This window comes from Cyprinus carpio, chromosome B8 (genome assembly GCF_018340385.1).
Source record: "Cyprinus carpio isolate SPL01 chromosome B8, ASM1834038v1, whole genome shotgun sequence".
Classification (NCBI taxonomy): Eukaryota; Metazoa; Chordata; class Actinopteri; order Cypriniformes; family Cyprinidae; genus Cyprinus; species Cyprinus carpio.
This window is the reverse complement of record NC_056604.1, coordinates 5,535,247-5,553,487: the sequence shown is the minus strand read 5'-3', so window position 1 is coordinate 5,553,487 and position 18,241 is coordinate 5,535,247.

Below are 18,241 nucleotides of genomic sequence, written 5' to 3'. Positions count from 1 at the left end.
TTGTCAACGGTGAGCGTTGCACATGAACATTTAATTTTGTTGTAAGCCACAGTGTAGATTCTAAATTGTATTCATTGTTGCCACAGGTGTGAGTAATACATTAAGTTCTCATGTCGTAATTGTCTATTATGTGTGACGTGATGGCCTTGAAAATGGATTTTTTCGGGTTAGTTGGTTCTTAAACTGTCAGTTCGTTTTTCATCTTTGATTAAACAGTCGCTATCCGGCAGATTTCCTCTGGTGTGGTTTGTAAACAGTTCTTTATTTACAATCCATTATTTCAGCAAGAGAGAGATATATAACAGCAAATTGAATGTCAAACCGATAACATTTTGGTTACTGGTACAAAGAGCTATTTAATAAACAGTATATGTAACCCTAAGGTGCGGAGGAAATCAGTTTGGTGCTTGTGTCTTTTGATTGAATCAGACGAGCCGGAAATGTTGTTTGTTTGGTCTAATGTTTGTGAATCACCCAGAGGGGTGAGGTCCAAATTGTACACGTACACAGCTCCAAGATTCATATTTGAACTACTACATACCTCAACTATTCAAAAACTCCAACGCTTTTATTTGATAACTTTATGTTTAACTTCGATACAATAAAAGCCCACACAATTGCACAATCACAAATATGAAATTTGGTGTTATCACTGTGAAATGTGGCCTTTAGAAAATTGAGTAGGCATTGACAGAAAATAGACTATTTGCTCAAAACCAATTGAATTTGCTTTAATATCTCAAGTTATTTACAGCTGACCATCTGATGGATTTTCACTGAAATAATACCAGCAGGTCACACAGTAGCTCTATCAATTATCTGAATTGTAATATTATAACCATGCTGCTTTTAAGAAATTAGGCTGGTCCTGTACTGTGGCTTCCTGAAGGCGTTGATTCAGCACTAGTCAATTATTTAGAAATAAATACGAAAAGGAAGCATTTAATTACTGTAAAATATAAAAAACTAAAAAGCTCTCTTTTAAACTCGATCATTGCATTCATTAAGTACTTGTACAAATGGAGAAGCAGATTGAGAAATAAATGAGTTCAGTTCATTCGGGAACTGTTTTAAAAACAAACGGTCTATTTGTAAAGCAGATACAAGAATTTCAGCTTTTTTTTTTTTTTTTTTTCCCCCCCCCCCCATCTTTTTTCACAGTTTGTAAAGCCACAAATGCAAGTCAAGAAAACAATAACAGGTCTTTTAATTACAAATACTATCAGGAGTATAGAAATTTTCATACTAACAGAATTTATGGAATGCTAAATTGGTCATGAAAATGTTCAAAATGCTTCGTTTTCTAATAAAAAAAATATTATTATTCATATGTTTCCTTTGTTTTGATGTCTTTGGTCCAGCAGGTTTGGTGAGGATTCACCTGGTGTGAAGAATATTGGAACATACCGAGGTCTATAGGACATATTTATAAAAATCTCATAAAGGACTACACAGAATAAACTGTGTCCAATTACAAATCCAAGGAATGCAATAAAGCCAGTCACTTAATGGGGCAAGGTGCAATTGAAAAAGCTTTTTTTTTTTTTTTTTAGAAACATCTTTACCGCAGCGGGACGAATTAATTAGACAAACATCGTGCGCAAGCCTCGAGAAATGTTAATATGCCATGTGTCCCAGCACTAAAACTGACCTTCTCCCTCTGGGAAACGCATTAGATACTCGCACATCCACTTTTTTTCGATCGAGAAAAACCATGTAAATGGAAGCCAAAGGTGTTCCATCTAAACCTTGACTTTTATAGTCAGCAGTTATTCATATAAAAACTAGATCTGTGCTATAAATCTATATTTCACTCTATAATCTAAACAAAAATAAAATGAAAGCTCCCACATTTCCAGCATCTGAGCCAATGAGCAAAGATAATACCACAATTTATGACAATCGCCTAAATACTGTCCAAGACGGATGCCTTTTAAAACTCATCCCGCAAAAGAGCTTCTCCCAGATAAGCACCTTGATGGAAGATATCTATAACTTGTGCTCCAAAAGAGTTTGTTACTAGAAATTGCACGCAAATGTCAAAAAGAATGTAATTATTTAAATTTTGCCGTGCCCTATAACTTTTTAATTAAGATAAAAAAGCAAATTCTCAACGGGACAAAAGGGCCTGTTATTGGGTGCCCGCAACAACGAGTGGGCTCTTCCCCAGACCTCATTGGACAGTACGGAGAAAAAAAAAAAAAAAAACCCCATCATCAAGATTGAGACTAAAAATGGAAGTATCTTTAGTAATGCCAGCTCTTTCGAATTTACGATGCTCTCACTCCCAACCATAGCGCACTTTGAGCAAATATGAAAATAAATAGTGTACACGACGTGAGGTGGACAGAAAGCTAATATCTCATTTACCTACAACCTATTTCGCCACCCACACATTTTACACAAGATCTCAGATATCTGCACAGCACATGACCATCCAGGCTAGGGAGAAAGCCAAACCGTTCCATGCTGAAAGAAGCGCCGACCAGATGGCACGTCGACGGGCTGGAATAAAACTGAGTCATGATGCACAAACACCTGGTAGGTATGTCAGAGCACAAACATCACCACCATGTGGACAGACAAGCTGTAGGAGAAAATATAAAGAACCAACATGGCGGGTGACGCATGAAAACTGCGCAGCGCAAACACTCATTCTCCCTGAATTGTCCTCTATCGTCACGGTCTCTCAACCGCTCACGCCGCCAGAAAAATGCCATACTGTGCCTTGCGATCTTATGAATCCGACCTTGCTGTCTACCAGCCCTAACCAGGTTTCCTTGATGTTTGTCTTCTAAAGCGCCACACGTGTAACTGACACCCACACCACCAAACCACTATGACCATAGCATATTTCTACATTCACACTCCCCTGAAGCTCGTGCACCAGCCAACCATGAGAGACGTGTTGCCCCATGCCTCGCACTTCATGTACTGGAGAGTCAGAGCAGAGGCGGGGCTTCAAGTTCTGTTGATTAGGACGATGATGCAGTTTAAGAAAGAATGAACGTGGACAGAAATCAGTCCGTCTCCATGCTGAAACAGCGTCAAGAGGCGCGCAATCCATTGACATCGGCGGGTATGGGGATGACGGCACACGCTTGCAGCTCTTCTCCGGCATGGCTGGGAGGAGGGGAACGGGGTGGCTTTAGGGACCGGTGGGCTGGGTGCGGCTCTTGCGTTGGCCGCTGGTGGTTTAGAAAGAACAGTGAGGTAGACGAGCCAGCTGGTCATACAGGAATAAAGGAAGAGTAAACATTACAAGCCTATTGTATTTTCAATACCATTCAAAAGTTTGCAAGTTTTTTTTATGTTTTATGGAAAAAAGTAATGCTCATGACTTACCCAAGGCGGCATTTACTTGAATCAAATAATGTCCAATAAAAAACGGTAAACATTATGAAATATTATTAAAATTTAAAATGACTGTTTCTATTCAATATAAATTAATATAAAAATCTAATTTATTCTTGTGATGCAATGCAGGATTTTACAGCATCATACTCCAGTCCTTCAGTGTCACATGATCCTTCAGAAAATTGATCAAATAGAAACAGTTTTGTAACAGTTATAAATGTCTTATCTATCACTTTTAATAAAGCATCAAATGCATCCTTGCTGAATAAAAATATTAATGTATCTTTGAAAAAAAAACAACCATTACTGACCCCATACTGTGCTATTTTTTGAATGTGTTTTTGACTTTGTTTAGATGTCACTTTAGTAAACTCTCCTCAAGCACTATATAAGTAAACTTATGAATTGTATTTTCAATGGTCCTATATGCCAACTCCCAAATTACGCACTGGATAGATCACATGATCTCAATCTGGCAACCAACCATGGTTCATGTAGAATAAATCAACTCTACTCCCACTGATATGGCCACTTCTTGTGGACATCATTTTAAACCAGACCATGTTTTTTTGGACACATGTGGCCCAGTCATTTCAGAGGCTGAGAAAGTTATTGTATTTTGAGGAAAAACAAACATTTCATTTTAGAAAGGGAGTGTGCACTGATGAGTAATGTGAGGGGCAAGACCAAGGAAATTTACTAAAAACCCTAAAAAGTCCTATTTGATTTCATGTTGATATGCAAACCACAGAAAAGGTGCTTTAATTCTCACCACTATTTGGTTCCTTCCTCCCTTGCATAGGTCACCTTGCTGTCGTCAAAGTAGTACCACTGACCGTTGTCCTTGTTCCCGGGCATAACTAGTATCTAGAAGGGGGAAAAAGAAAAAGAAAAATGTGTTGCAATGTTTATTCTCACTAATCAAATAAGCATGCTGTTTAATGAAGGCTAAGAAGACTGATGCATTACAGTGTGCCAATCTCGGAGTGTCCGCCGCCGAAGTGGTTGGACACAGAGATCAGCGTCATATCGTACAGGGAGGTTCAGTACTGTTGCACGGTCTTCTTTAGGAGGAAACCTGAGAAGTCCAGATCCTTGCAGTCAGAGAAAGAGAGGCTGCTTTTAATGTTTGTCAATACTAGAAAGCAATAACAACATATGCAAACCACATATTGAAAAAGTCAATAGTCTGAGTATCAACAATTGAAAGAAAAAAAAGATAAAAGGTTGCTCCGTCCACCATTTTCAACATTTATGACCCCCAATCACATCAAAGACAAAAGCATTTATAATGCACACTACCATTCAAAAGTTTGGGGTCAGTAAGATTTTTTGAAAGACATTAATAATTTTATTCAGCAACGAACACAATAAACTGATCACACAATTACAGTAAAGATTTGACAATATTATAACAGACCTCTATTTCAAATAATGGCGTTATATTTTCTATTTATTAAAAATTCTTGAAAAATGTATCAGGGTATCCACAAAAATAGTAAATAACACAAACGGTTTCAATAATAATAATCAGAAATGTTTCTTAAGCAGCAAATCGTTCGGATAGCATAGAGAAAGATTTTCTGAAAGGATCATGTGATACAAAAGACCTGGAGTAATGATGCTGACAATTTAGCTTTACCATCACACAAACATTACATTTACAATATATTCAAAATAGAAAAACAGTTACATTGAAATTGGTAATTTATATTTCACAATATTACTGTTTTACTGTATTGCTGATTAAAAAATATAACCCTTGGTGAGCATAGGAGATTTCTTTCAAAAACACGTTTTTGAACACTAGTGTATGTATGTCTTCATCTTACCGCAGGGGGAACTCCACGATGGTATCCAGTTTTCTCTCGAGAGTATTTTGTGTAGGAGAAGGCGCTTTAAATGGATGATAAGAACCTCAGGCAAAGGAACACAGATCCAATTTCTTAGTGGCAAGCTGATGCTTTTTACCATGTTGGACAATACCTACAGACCACATAAACAAACGTGTGCGGAGGAAGCAATCCAGTTCTTTAAATACAATCCCTAGTAATTTATGAAAAAACACATGGTTATGGCTCTACATTATGCAACAAACACAGACAGGGTTTCTCTTCTCTCAATGCTTATGAAGGATAGACTGAAATAAAAAGGCTTGAATCTGTAATAGGTCTAAAGTAGTAGATTACCAGGGGTTTTTTGTTGCCTCTTCCAGTGTCTCTACCGTGGGTAAAGAGCTCTATGCATTCCTGCAGCTTGCAACTTTTTGATCATGATTTGCTGGTGAGGGACTCCATGCTCTGAATGCTTTATATATTTCTGCATACACATAAAAAAAACAGGTTTGCAACAGAAAATGCTGCAGTTGCATAGCTCCGAAAAAGACTCAAGATTAGGTTTTTGTAAGACAAAAGATTACAGAAATAAATGGATTTTTATATTTATTCAATTAAATGATCAAATTAATACTGCATTTAAGCAGCATATTTTGCTTATTAAAAAGCTTTAAAAAAATCACTGCGATAGCAGACTGGGGTGAGAACAAGTACAATTTTCTCTGTGTACATTTTAAAAGGCATGTGTGTTTTATTATTTGAATGTACATAATAAATTGATAAATAAAATTGACAAAGAAAAGCTGCAGTGCTGTTTTAAAACACTTAATATTTAGTAATATATTTGATTTTACTGCACTGACATTATCGGATGCGAACAACACTTTAACTGAAGTAAAGCAGAATCATGAAAATATTGTATTCTGTAGAGCTGCTGTAAAGCTGAATTGAATTAGTTATTCATAATTAATGAATTCTGCAACAATGATACCGTTATTTAACTGAGCTGACTCGATTTGGATAAACGACACTATGCCTTCTGTAGAGCTTCTTATAGCTAAACTGAACTTGTTTCACAATTGAGCAGCTTTACACCTTTATTGAACTGAATCAACATGAACTTGACCACAGCTGAATAATGACCCCACTATTGTCTTTATAGAAATGCTTTCAGCAGAATTTGCATATCATAAATTCTGTTATTTTGTCCTGTGCATTACTGTGAACTTGCTTTGAAACAGTCTGTATTGTATAAAGCTCTACAGAAGTGTGAGGTGACCCTAAATTGACTGCGGGTGATGCAATACAAGACGCACTCACTGCATTAGGAGTAATACTTGACACAAAACTTCTAATGGAATAGACTGGATTGAGCCTTATATGAGAGATTGCAAATAACAGACGAAAAGCATTTTTAAGGATCAAAGAGTTCATTAGCAATCTTACCTCGGCTTCATTCTCATTGTAGTACTTCTTCTTCATGTCAGGGTCCCAGTCGATGGCGATGTATGGCTGAGCTAAACAAAAAACAGGTGATGCCATTAAGTGCCATAAAGAGCAGGGAACATTTTCTACTTATGAACACTCGGAGTTCAAAGATACCATGACTATGAAAAGATGCGAATTGAGCAGACCGGAGAGATAAAAGTCCACATAATCTCAAGTTGTTTATGACCCTTGCTTGTGCGCACCATTGACCCTGAAGTTTGTACAAAGCATCAGAAGTGTCTGTAATAAACTGAGTTTCTCATTAGTAAATGTACTCACAGCTAAAAGAGAAGCCGCGTCCACCTCTCAGATCCAATCCCTCGCTCTGTGGTGCCATTAGAGTTCACCAGCTGCATGAATGGTAAAGAGGGCTTTTTTCTGCTTCTCAGTGTTTGCGCCGTCTTCCCGGAAGCCTCTTGTTTGCCTGAGCGCAAGATGCGGCCTGTCCTCTCTTCTTCTTCGTCCTCATCTTCATCCTCGCCGTCCTTTCCCGGCGGTTCCACACCAGCACTTTGGTCCCTGTCAGTGGCATCTTGGGAGTTGGTGTCAGTGCTGCCGCATGGCTGATTGGCCCTCCTCGGTACTGCTGCCCCGGTCCGGTTCGCTACTCGACTCCTCCTCTCAGCTTCTCTTTCCCCTCGATGCTTGGGCTGGCTTCTGATTGGCAGGTGTTTAATCGCTCTTCGGCCTGGCCGCTTTTCTTGAGTCTCCTCCTCTTGTCTTGGATGGCCCTGCCTCCTCAGAGTCTTCCTCGACCCTCATCTGTTCAGAAATGAATCAATGTTTGGTACACAAAATTTGAGGGTCATTTCAAGTTTTTAAAAGAGTTCTCAGCTTATACCCATCAAAACACAAACACCGCGTATTATTTGAATAAAGAATATAGGTAAAATAACAGGCTAGTTATGTGAAATATCCCCCCCCCCTATGACAATTGTAAAATAACCCTTTCTATTTAAATATATCTAAAAATGTAATTCCATTGAGCCCCCTGTAGCATTTCAGCAAGCATTGACTCCAAGTCCTCAGTGTCACACTTATCTTCAGAATTATGCTAATATGCGGCTGATCTGCTGTTCAAGAAAATATTTTATTAAGAAACTTTAAAACTGAATATTTTTTTTGAAAAACTTACATTTTTATTAAAATTCTTTTATAAATATAAAATAACAAAAAAAACCATAACTGCCACTTTGAATGAATTGAATGCATCCTTGCAGAATAAAAGTAACTTTGAATGAATTGAATGCATCCTTGCAGAATAAAAGTATATATTTCCTTTAGTCATACCATCACTAACTCCATTGGTTTGAGCCTTGTACAAATCTTCCTCATCTTCTTCTTCCTCTACTTCTTCTGAAGGGTCTAGGGGATGGACATATCGCCTGTGCAGGACAGAATTATGACACATATGAATGGCAACCCAACTTTGGCCTTGAAAAAAAACAGATCACGACAGATTTATGCACCCAAAAACCAGTGATACTGAAATAAAAATGCACAATAACAGCATACTGAAGCAGTTACCAGATTTATACAAAAAAACTAATAATTCAACGCATCTACTGGCAGTAAAATATGTACAAATTGTTTTAATAATTCAATACAATGCAGTTAAAAATGCACAAAATAAAGGAATAATACAAAGCATCTGTGTTTCTGTATAATTAATGAATTTTGATTCCAGGACTAATGACATACATAGCTGGCAACAATTTTAGTAACCGTATTAATATTCACATATATATTTTTTTGTAGAAATAATTCCATAATGGTCATTGCATGTGCTCCCTTTAATAACAAAAACACTTTAAAAATGTACAAAATATTAAAAACTAAACTATCCCAATATTTAATGAAAAAACTAGCTTGTGACAAACATGCATGGCTGATTAGACTTACGCCAGTCTTTTCAGGAGGAGCTGGTAGAGATCTTCCCGTGTGCACTGGGCGCGTGGCACAGACATCAGCAGCGGGTGACCGAACAGGGAGGTGCCATAGTTGTTGCTTCCCGAGCCGTAATCTCTGTAATGGGAGCGTTCACGCATATAGATGGCCATAACCACCTCTTCACCATCCTGATCCACACAACCACTGCTCAGCTGATACCTGCGTCAACACATCACAAAACACATTTAGACCCAGCCGATTGTCTCAAGATGCAGCTTTGATTCACATTGTTTTAGTTTTCTTGTCTTAAATGATGGTCTTGTAGCCCATGCCAGCCTTGTGCTGATCTACAATCTTGTCTCTGACATCTTTTGACATCTCTTTGGTCTTGCCCATGGTGGTGGGAGAGGTTGGAATGGAAGAAACAGATTGTGGTGTGTCTTATATACCTAATGAGGTGACATTATGAGTAAATTCTTTAAGGTGACAGGACTAATCTGTGTTCCACATGGACACATAACAAATCTGTGGGAGCCTGAATTCTTGCTGGTTGGTAGGGGATCAAATACTTATTTTCACTCACTGAAATGCAAATCAATTTCTATCCTTTATGTGTTTTATCTGGATTTTTTGGTTGGTATTCGTCTGTCTCTATCCTTTAAAATAAACCTACCATAAATATTACAGATCCTCCATTTCTTTTGTAAGTGGGCAAAAAAATTTACTAAATCAGCAGGGGGATCAAATAAACACTTCCCCCCACTGTAATGCACTATGATTTATATTTTTGAAAATAAACTGCATTAATACGAAATGAAATCAAAAAAATGTTATAGGCTTGGAAAAGTCAGACACTAACAACAACTGAAAAAAAAAGATTATGTTTTTATAATTTTATATATAAAATATATATCATATTATGAATTATATTTTGAAAGGAAATAAACAATAAAGCTAAAGGCTTGGAAAAGTCAGACATTAACAATAATAAAAAAAAAAGGGGCAAAAAATATATAAATTGATTTGTTTATATAAATATATAATAAATTTTTATGTTTAAAAAAAAAAGCTGTTTACTCAGATTAGTTCTATCTTACACAAATATATCATCCCGGTCCAATATACAGCTTAAGGATTCATCAGCCTGGTAAATCCTATAGAAGCGGTGATTGAAAAAACTGCCACAGCCATCTGTGAAGAGCAGATCATTTATAGTATCCAGAACAAATACAACATTTGTCAGTAGTAAATCAAACTTAAATGGATACAGGGTCATAGCATTAACTCAACCAAGACTATAGCCATAAAGTCATTTGTAAACTCAATTTGCCAGTGTTTCAGTTAGTTAAAGTGCTTGTTCGAACCTGGTTGGGAGGGACGCCTGTTGCCTGAGAAAGGGAAGTGCACAAGTCAATCACTCGCCCAGCTTTAGGTACAATCAGCACGATACTGCAGAGGGAAGACAGACACATTCATCAGTCATCAGGATGAACGAAACTCACAGTAAAGCAATGGTTTTACTGAATCCTTATTAAAACTCTGTTCAAACAGAATAATTTGCCCTAAGCAAAAACTGGTTCTGATGACATCAACACACACCACCAGCTGTCTTCCTGCTTACAAACCTGCAGTGCTACATCATTCACATCTGCCAAACTCATAGCATGGGCTCACTCATAATGATCATGTCTGTCATGCTGCACACATGCTGTTTTTCCTGCCAAAAGTGACTGAGCAATTTGGTATTTTGCAGTTTTTTTTTTTCTCAGTATATGGACATAAATACAAACCTGGGTGGGTTTGGCTGTGGGATCCAGCGATACATAGAAGACCTCCATGACCCTCTCCTTACTAAACAGGTAAGGGCACCACTCAAGTAGCAGAAGGGGGTCGAAGGTCACAGAGACCTTGTTGCATTCGGGACACACCAGCGTTGACTTAAACAAGCCGTGGAATGTGTCGACGATGACTGAATCGTTCCGCCGCAAATGTTACGCCATGCTTCCTCAGCAACTTCCTGCAATACACAAATAGAAATGTGATTCCCATAGCAACACTTTGTTTTGTTGTGAAGTTAAAATATTGTTACACTTAAAAGATTGACCGATAGTGGATTTTAACAGAGGCTAAGCTGGAAAAACTGGTTGATAAATTAATTCAGTAGATATTTGTAAACATCTATACGAACAACAGCTTTCCATAATATAAAATAGAATGCAATTTTAATAAAAAAAAACATGATAAAATAATAATAATAATAAGCTTATTTATTATCACTGATGATTAAAAAATGAAAAAGAACAGCATTTATTCTAAATAGAAATCTTATATAACAATAAACACTAGCCTGAATTCTTGCTGGTTGGTAGGGGATCAAATACTTATTTCACTCACTGAAATGCAAATCAGTTTCTAACCTTTTTTATGATGTGTTTTTTCTGGATTTTTTGGTTGGTATTCTGTCTCTATCCTTTAAAATAAACCTACCATAAATATTACAGACCTTTCATTTCTTTGTAAGTGGGCAAATTTTACAAAAATCAGATAAAAAAAACAGATAAAATAATAATAATAAGCTTATTTATTATCACTTGATGATTAAAAAATGAAAAAGAACCAACATTTATTCTAAATAGAAATCTTTTATAACAATATACACTATCAATCAAAAGTTTGGTGGTTCAGTACGGTTTTTTTAATTAATACTTTTATTCAGCAAGGATATGTTAAATTGATAAAGAGTTATAGTAAAGACTAAAATTTTGTTACAAAATGTTTCCATTTTGGACAAATGCTGATTTAAAAAAACAAAAACAAAAAAAAAAACATGGAACCATGGTTTAACCATGGAAATGTAATTATGAAATAATAAAATTTTATTTAAAAAAATTCCATAAAATAAAATAATTAAAAATAAGCATGCTCCACTAGTGTCACAAAACATTTATTACTTTTATTTTCACATTTACTCAGTTTGGCTGTAAACAAGAGTGACAACAGCATTTAATAAATGAACTATCAATAAAGTGATATGTGACACTGATAAATATGGCATGCACTTATAGTGAGTGTGTAAAAAGCACCTGGTCAGGTCTGCCATCAGCATCCCTGAGTTCAATATACTCCTTCTTTTTGACCCGGTTGAGGTCTTCATGTAGACCGTCCAACAGGAAAGACAGCAGCTCCTGAGAGTCGTGTTGCTGGTAGCCCAGAAACTGTGACGCAAAGTGGCCGACCTTAGTCTGCAAAGACATACACACAATACTGCTTAATTTCTGCACTATTAATGGAGCAAAAGAAAAAACAAACAATCATAAATCACATTGTTTGCAGCCTATAAATGACTTGCACTGATCAAAAGTGACTGTAAAGGTATTTAAAATTTTACAAAAGATTTGCTTCGAATAAATGCAGTTTTTTTTAAATGCATCAGTTTTCTCAAAATGTTTCTTGAGCAGTAAAAATAGCATCAGAATGATTTCTTAAGGATCATGTGACACTAAAGACTAGAGTAATGGCTGCTAAATTCAGCTTCGCATGCATCAGAAAATATTTTTAAAATATATTGAAACATTTATCGTAAATTGTAATAATAAAATATTTCACAATTTTACTGTTTTAACTGTGTTTTTGATATAGTAAAAACAGACTTGGTGAACATAATTCTTCCAAAAACATTAAACGATTACTGTAATCATAGTTGTTTCTGCATATTAAGTTATTTTATTAAGATATTAAAACAGAGAGAGGACAGGTAATGATAAAAAGGGGAAATGGTATTATGAATTCGAATGGGAACCAGATTTGAAATGGACCAATTGATTTCAGCTCCACTGGTGTGGTTTTGCACTAAAAAATGGCAATGCAAGGTTGATCAGTACAATTACGTTACCTTAAATACCCGAGGAACCACAGAATAGTGCCTGCCTGACCACATCTGCTTGATAACATCTGCGTAGGCTTCAGCAATTTCACCCTTCATGCCCAGAGGGTTGGTGAAGTTCAGCTCCTCCAGATACGAGTTCCTCAGAAAATACTCAGTCAGTGGTGGCGTGTTACTCAGACACTGTGGGAAAAAAAAAAACACAATTCACTTCAAGAAAAGCCTTTTGTAAAAATGATGTGACTGAGTGTTCAGCAATCCATGACCTCTGACCTGTAAAGCTGAGTTCATGAAGCAGGTGTTGCCTAGGTTTGTGAGGCCACACACTCCAGGAGGCCCTCGATACGAGTCCTCGTCAGCAGAGTTCCGCCTAGAGACACAAAATTCCATTTAAATTCCAAATATCCAATAAAAGTGAGTTTCAGAGCTCAGCATTTTTGGCTAAGACACTTACAGTGACACGTACTAGCTAGGTTTTAATTCATTTTTAGGTTAATCTTATAATGTTAGTAAAGCTTTTTGCAGCACAACCAGTTATAGTTTATATTCATACGACTATTTTCCATTCTCTCTTTGACAGTTAAAATAAAATGAGACATTTAGAGATAGGTTACCATTAAGAATTCCGTGTAAACGGCATCTGTTATTTTTTTGAGCACTTTTGCAAACCATTCTTTTCAGCCATACAATCCATGACTATAAAATATATTATATTAATGTAAACCATAATATTGGCCAGCATGCATACAGTACAGTAACGTACAGCAATGTACACTATATACAAAAATTATATTGTCACAAAAAAGTAAACAGCATAGGTAATTGTAACTATATTACAAATCAAAATATAACTATATTATCGTCCAGCTCTATATAAAATGTTGGAAATATACAGTAAGTACATCCAAATTCATCTGCATACACACAGTACACTCATGTAATGTGATGCATACTATATAGCAAATCCCTACTGCTTGATTTAATTGTCACAAAATGACACAAAACAACATTATCGCCCAGCTCTAATCTGTAAATGTGACTATAAGACATTATGATGTTAACCCTTTGATGCACATGCTATGAAAACCCCTTCTAATACACAACATGGGTCCTAAAATGACCCGTATTCATTTCCTATGCTATATCATACTTCGCTGGGCATTATTTTGTTTTATCTTTTGAAATCTGTTTATTTCAGCATTTAATTCCCTGATCTATAAATTCCATTATGCATGAATATTCAAAATATCATTTTACAATGACTACAAATTAATATATATATATTTTTTTCCCTAGGTTTTTTGTTACTACATCAAGTTTACACACATGGGTCAAAAATTACCCATCTATGCAAGCATGATAAAACAAAAGAATATAGGCATTTTGTTACAATAATTATTTTAGCAGTTTAGAACAACCCATTTAACACTTGAAATATGTTTATTTGTCACTTTGTCGCACATAACATACACATATCACTGATGAGCGATAACACTGAAATTGAACTGTCTGTGGTGCAACTGTAGTGATGTGACCGAATAGAGGAAAATAAAACTAACAAAATAAAATCACACTCAAATTGCCATCTTAGTGCTTACATGCCTCACAAATGACAACTACAGATTTGTGCTCCTTGCAAACAGGCCTGCCACTGAACACCAGCTGCTGACTTGTCTGTCTTTGGCAGCTGGGCAGATCCTGCACCTCTTTCTCTTCGACTGACCCTCCTGCCCGATGCATACCTGTGGCTGGGTGGTGACTGTGTTTTGTTTTTTATCCCACATCTTGCCATTGACTATGTAAATATGGTTTTAAAGGTGGGGTGTGCCATCCAAACACCTCTTCCTGTGTGGCATGACCAGCTCCTTGATGATGTGCATTGGTCACACCACACATGTAATCAAAGTTGGTGTAGGCCAGGGGTGGCCAACGTCTGTCCTGGAGAATCACAGTCCTGCAGAGTTTTGCTTCAACTTTGATAAAAACCCATCCGCCTGTTGTTTTCTAGTAACCTTTAGCCCTTGATTAGCTTGTTCAGGTGTGTTTGATTAGGGTTGGAGCTTAACTCTGCAGGACTGTGGCTCTCCAGGACCAACATTGACCGCCCCTAGTGTAGGCACTGAAGGTGAACATCCAGCACACTGTACCACAGCACCATGGGGCTACCTCTGTGTTCTCTGCTTACATGAGTAGGTGCAAACCATTTTTACTCAATCTATTGGACTGGGTCTGAGTTTGCTCTTCAGAGGACTCATCAGAACATCAAATGAGTCTTCTTCATCTAGGAGAGCTGGATTTACACCCACTCCAGACGGACCCTGTGGCACACTGCCTATGTCATCAGCATCAGATTTTTTTTTCCGGAGAAACAAGGTTTCTGCCTGACAGCAATGATATATACTTGTATATAATTATGTATTATTTTGACTTTTATTTTGTTGACCAAGCTAACATTAGCTAGTTAAAATAGAATATGTCCACAACAAGCTAGATAATAGCATTGGACATGTTTCTCTGTTTCACTAGTAATAGATTTCAAGGTCAAGGCAACCTTAGCCTAACATTCAAATATTATATCCAGTTATCTTTCACAATATATCAAATATTTTAATAAATAATAAAATAAAAAATAAGTCTAAATGCATCAATTATACAATAGCAGCCATGCTGAGTTGTGAAATGTGGGGCAGGTGAAAAGTTTTATGCAGTAAATAAAACACAATTATCAAAAAAAAAAAAAAACAAAAAAAATATATCAAATTAATACTGTCTTTTTTATAAAGTAAAGAAAGGACAAATAAACATAATTATTTATGGAAAAAAATAAATAAACAAGATATTTAATGAATACCTGGAATAATAAATGATAAAATGCATTTCTTTCAAAGATTCAGCAAAGAATCACTCATCCATAACTGAAATAACACAGGAAATGAATACGGGTCATTTTAGACCCATGTTGTGCATTACAGGGGTAGTGACACAAAAAAAATTTTTTATAAAAAAAAAAAAAAACAAAGTAACAAAGAAAATATAAGGATTTGTGATGATCAAAAACAAGTTAATTGAGGAATTCATGGAATTCTGAATGATGAAATTAATTTCTTACAAAGATCTAGAAAAAATAAACTCAGTTGGGTCACTTTAGACCCATGTTGTGCATCACAGGGCTAACGTATACATGAACATCATGATATTCTGTAATGCTGCTTTAAAATAATGTGCATTGAAAAAGTGCTATATGGATAAATTTGTGTTGACTATAATACTATGCTTTAAGGTCATAATGTGACCCCTTAAAACATGGTCTGTTTATTTTTGAAACTGATTTGTATAAGGCAAAATCTTCTTTTTAACCTACTATAATGGTTTACTGTTTATTGGACTAGCATAGAAGGCATAAAGGATTATTTTTGCCCATTAACAAAAACATGTGGGTTATTCTGATTTACTAGACAGTGGGTGTAAATTATATTGTCCCAGTTATTTTCAAAATGAACAATGCTTTCTACCAACCACAAGATTGATTTCAAAGTTAATTTGTGCTACACTGATCAAATTTGGTTTGCCATTTCTGGAGGATATAAGCGTTTAACCTACTTCAACAAGCTACCAATGTAAATGAATGGAGCTGATAATACATATGTGGATGTTTGAACATTTTGTGCTTTAGACACGTGTCTTTCCATTTTCCTAAACAAAAACAGAAAGGAAACCTGCATTAGTGCATGAGAGAAGAAAGCTGGAGTCTTTATACTCACATGATCTGAGGCCTTGATGTGGGCCACGTACCATCCGCATTCCTGATCTCCATAATCACCGTCTGCAGAGTGAGCAGAGCATGTTAGGACACATCACACACACACACAAACACATGCAGGGTGGCCCATGACAGAGCATTCATTTGCTAGTAGCAAAGTTCGTCTATATGACAAACCTGCCAGGTGAGGTTGCGGGCAGTGTTTATTACAGTAAATGTTACCAAATGGTTACATAACATAACAGATGACCAGAGTTTAGGGGTGTAAATGGTAGGTGTGTGTATTTTACCATGCCGGAGCTGAGGCAGCTGTCTAGGATAGTCATGTTGAGGTTGCGTAGCCTCTCTGAGCTCGTATCCGTACTCCTCATCCACAGTCGGCTCTCAGCAGTCTCTGACACGTTAAAATGCTGCCGTATCTTTTGATGTATAGCGTCTATCAAACACAGGTACACATGAGAGAGATTTACACACATGCACACACTCAGAGATCTGCAGCTCAGATACACCAGGCTGCCAATAACCTGAGGGGGTTCACACATCTGTTTACAAAACATAATTACATGCCAAAAATAAAATAAAATCTGTGAGAACATTCTGTAAATTAAGTGGCAATCCAGAGTTTGAGCTAAACCTTTGATGTGCCAAAGAAGACATTTAGTTTATTTGAATTTAAGTATAGTGTAGTATGCCTGTTTGTCAACCATAATTTTATGCTTATGGCTAGCAGAAATTGTAATGTATTAAGGTAACTGTCATCTAACTTAAAAAGATACACACTTCATAACTTACACTACTTTTCATGAGTTTGGGGTTAGTATGATTTTTTTCTTTTTTTTAAAGAAATGAATGCTTTAAAAAAAAAAGTTTTTCAAATAACAAGAATGTATTTTATCAAGGAACCCATAAAAAAAAAAAAAACATGAAAGTACATTTCCAAAAAAAATAAATAAATAAATAAAATCAGCAACAAATCAGCATAATAGAATTATTTTTAAATGTCAGTATCACAGGAAATTTTGTTATTGTACATTTTAATATTATTTTACAATATTACTGTTTTGTGTATTTTTGATTAAATAAATGCAGCCTTGAAGAACATAACAGACTTCTTTCAAAAATTTTACTGACCCTAAACTTTTGAATGGAAGCGCATTCCATGAATTTGTATAGTGTACAGGACATGCACATCAGTAGAGGATCTAAATATCACAAACTGAGAAAGCAAACTTCAAAGATACATAATTTACAGTGTTGCTGGAAAGTAGACTGAATTTATTTTTACTTGTTATTTCACGTTATTTAAAACAGAAGCCCTAGTCCTGATATTCATTGCAGTGATTTTACATGCAGAAAGCACAGTGAGACTGTAATATTTAATCAGACATTTTTAAGTGTCCAAATAGTTTTTCTATCCATCAACAGCCTGTACTCACGTATCTTGTCTGCTCGACTGAAGCATGCAGATACAGTACTCTCCATGTTGCTAGAAAGACAGAGGTAGATCTCCACAGGGTAGACCTCTACTTTAACAGTGCTGGGAAGATCAACAACCTGCAAAGAGAAAGAAGATGATTTCACATCATCCTCAGTTAATGACAAACACTGCCGATTCTGAATTTAACATCTCATTTAATTTTAATATAAAGAAAAGTTAACAGTCTGGTTAACACTACCTTTCTCTCCAAAGGAGGTTGATTGTCCATCATGTCATACCACGACAAGAGTTTATGCCAGGCTTCTGCTGGGACCAGGACAAAGTCCTCATTCTCAGACAGCCTCTCTTTCAGATGATAGGAATCCAGATCTACAGAAAGCATACAAAAGTATTTCAAAACATCTTCTACTTCCATAATTATTAAAGGAAATGTTCACCTAAAAAAATTAACATTTGCTGAAAGTTTGTTTTTTCATCAGAACAGATTTGGAGAAATGTAGCATTCCATCACTTGCTCACCAATGGATCCTCTGCAGTGAATGGGTGCCGTCAGAGTGAGAGTCCAAACAGCTGATAAAAACATCACAATA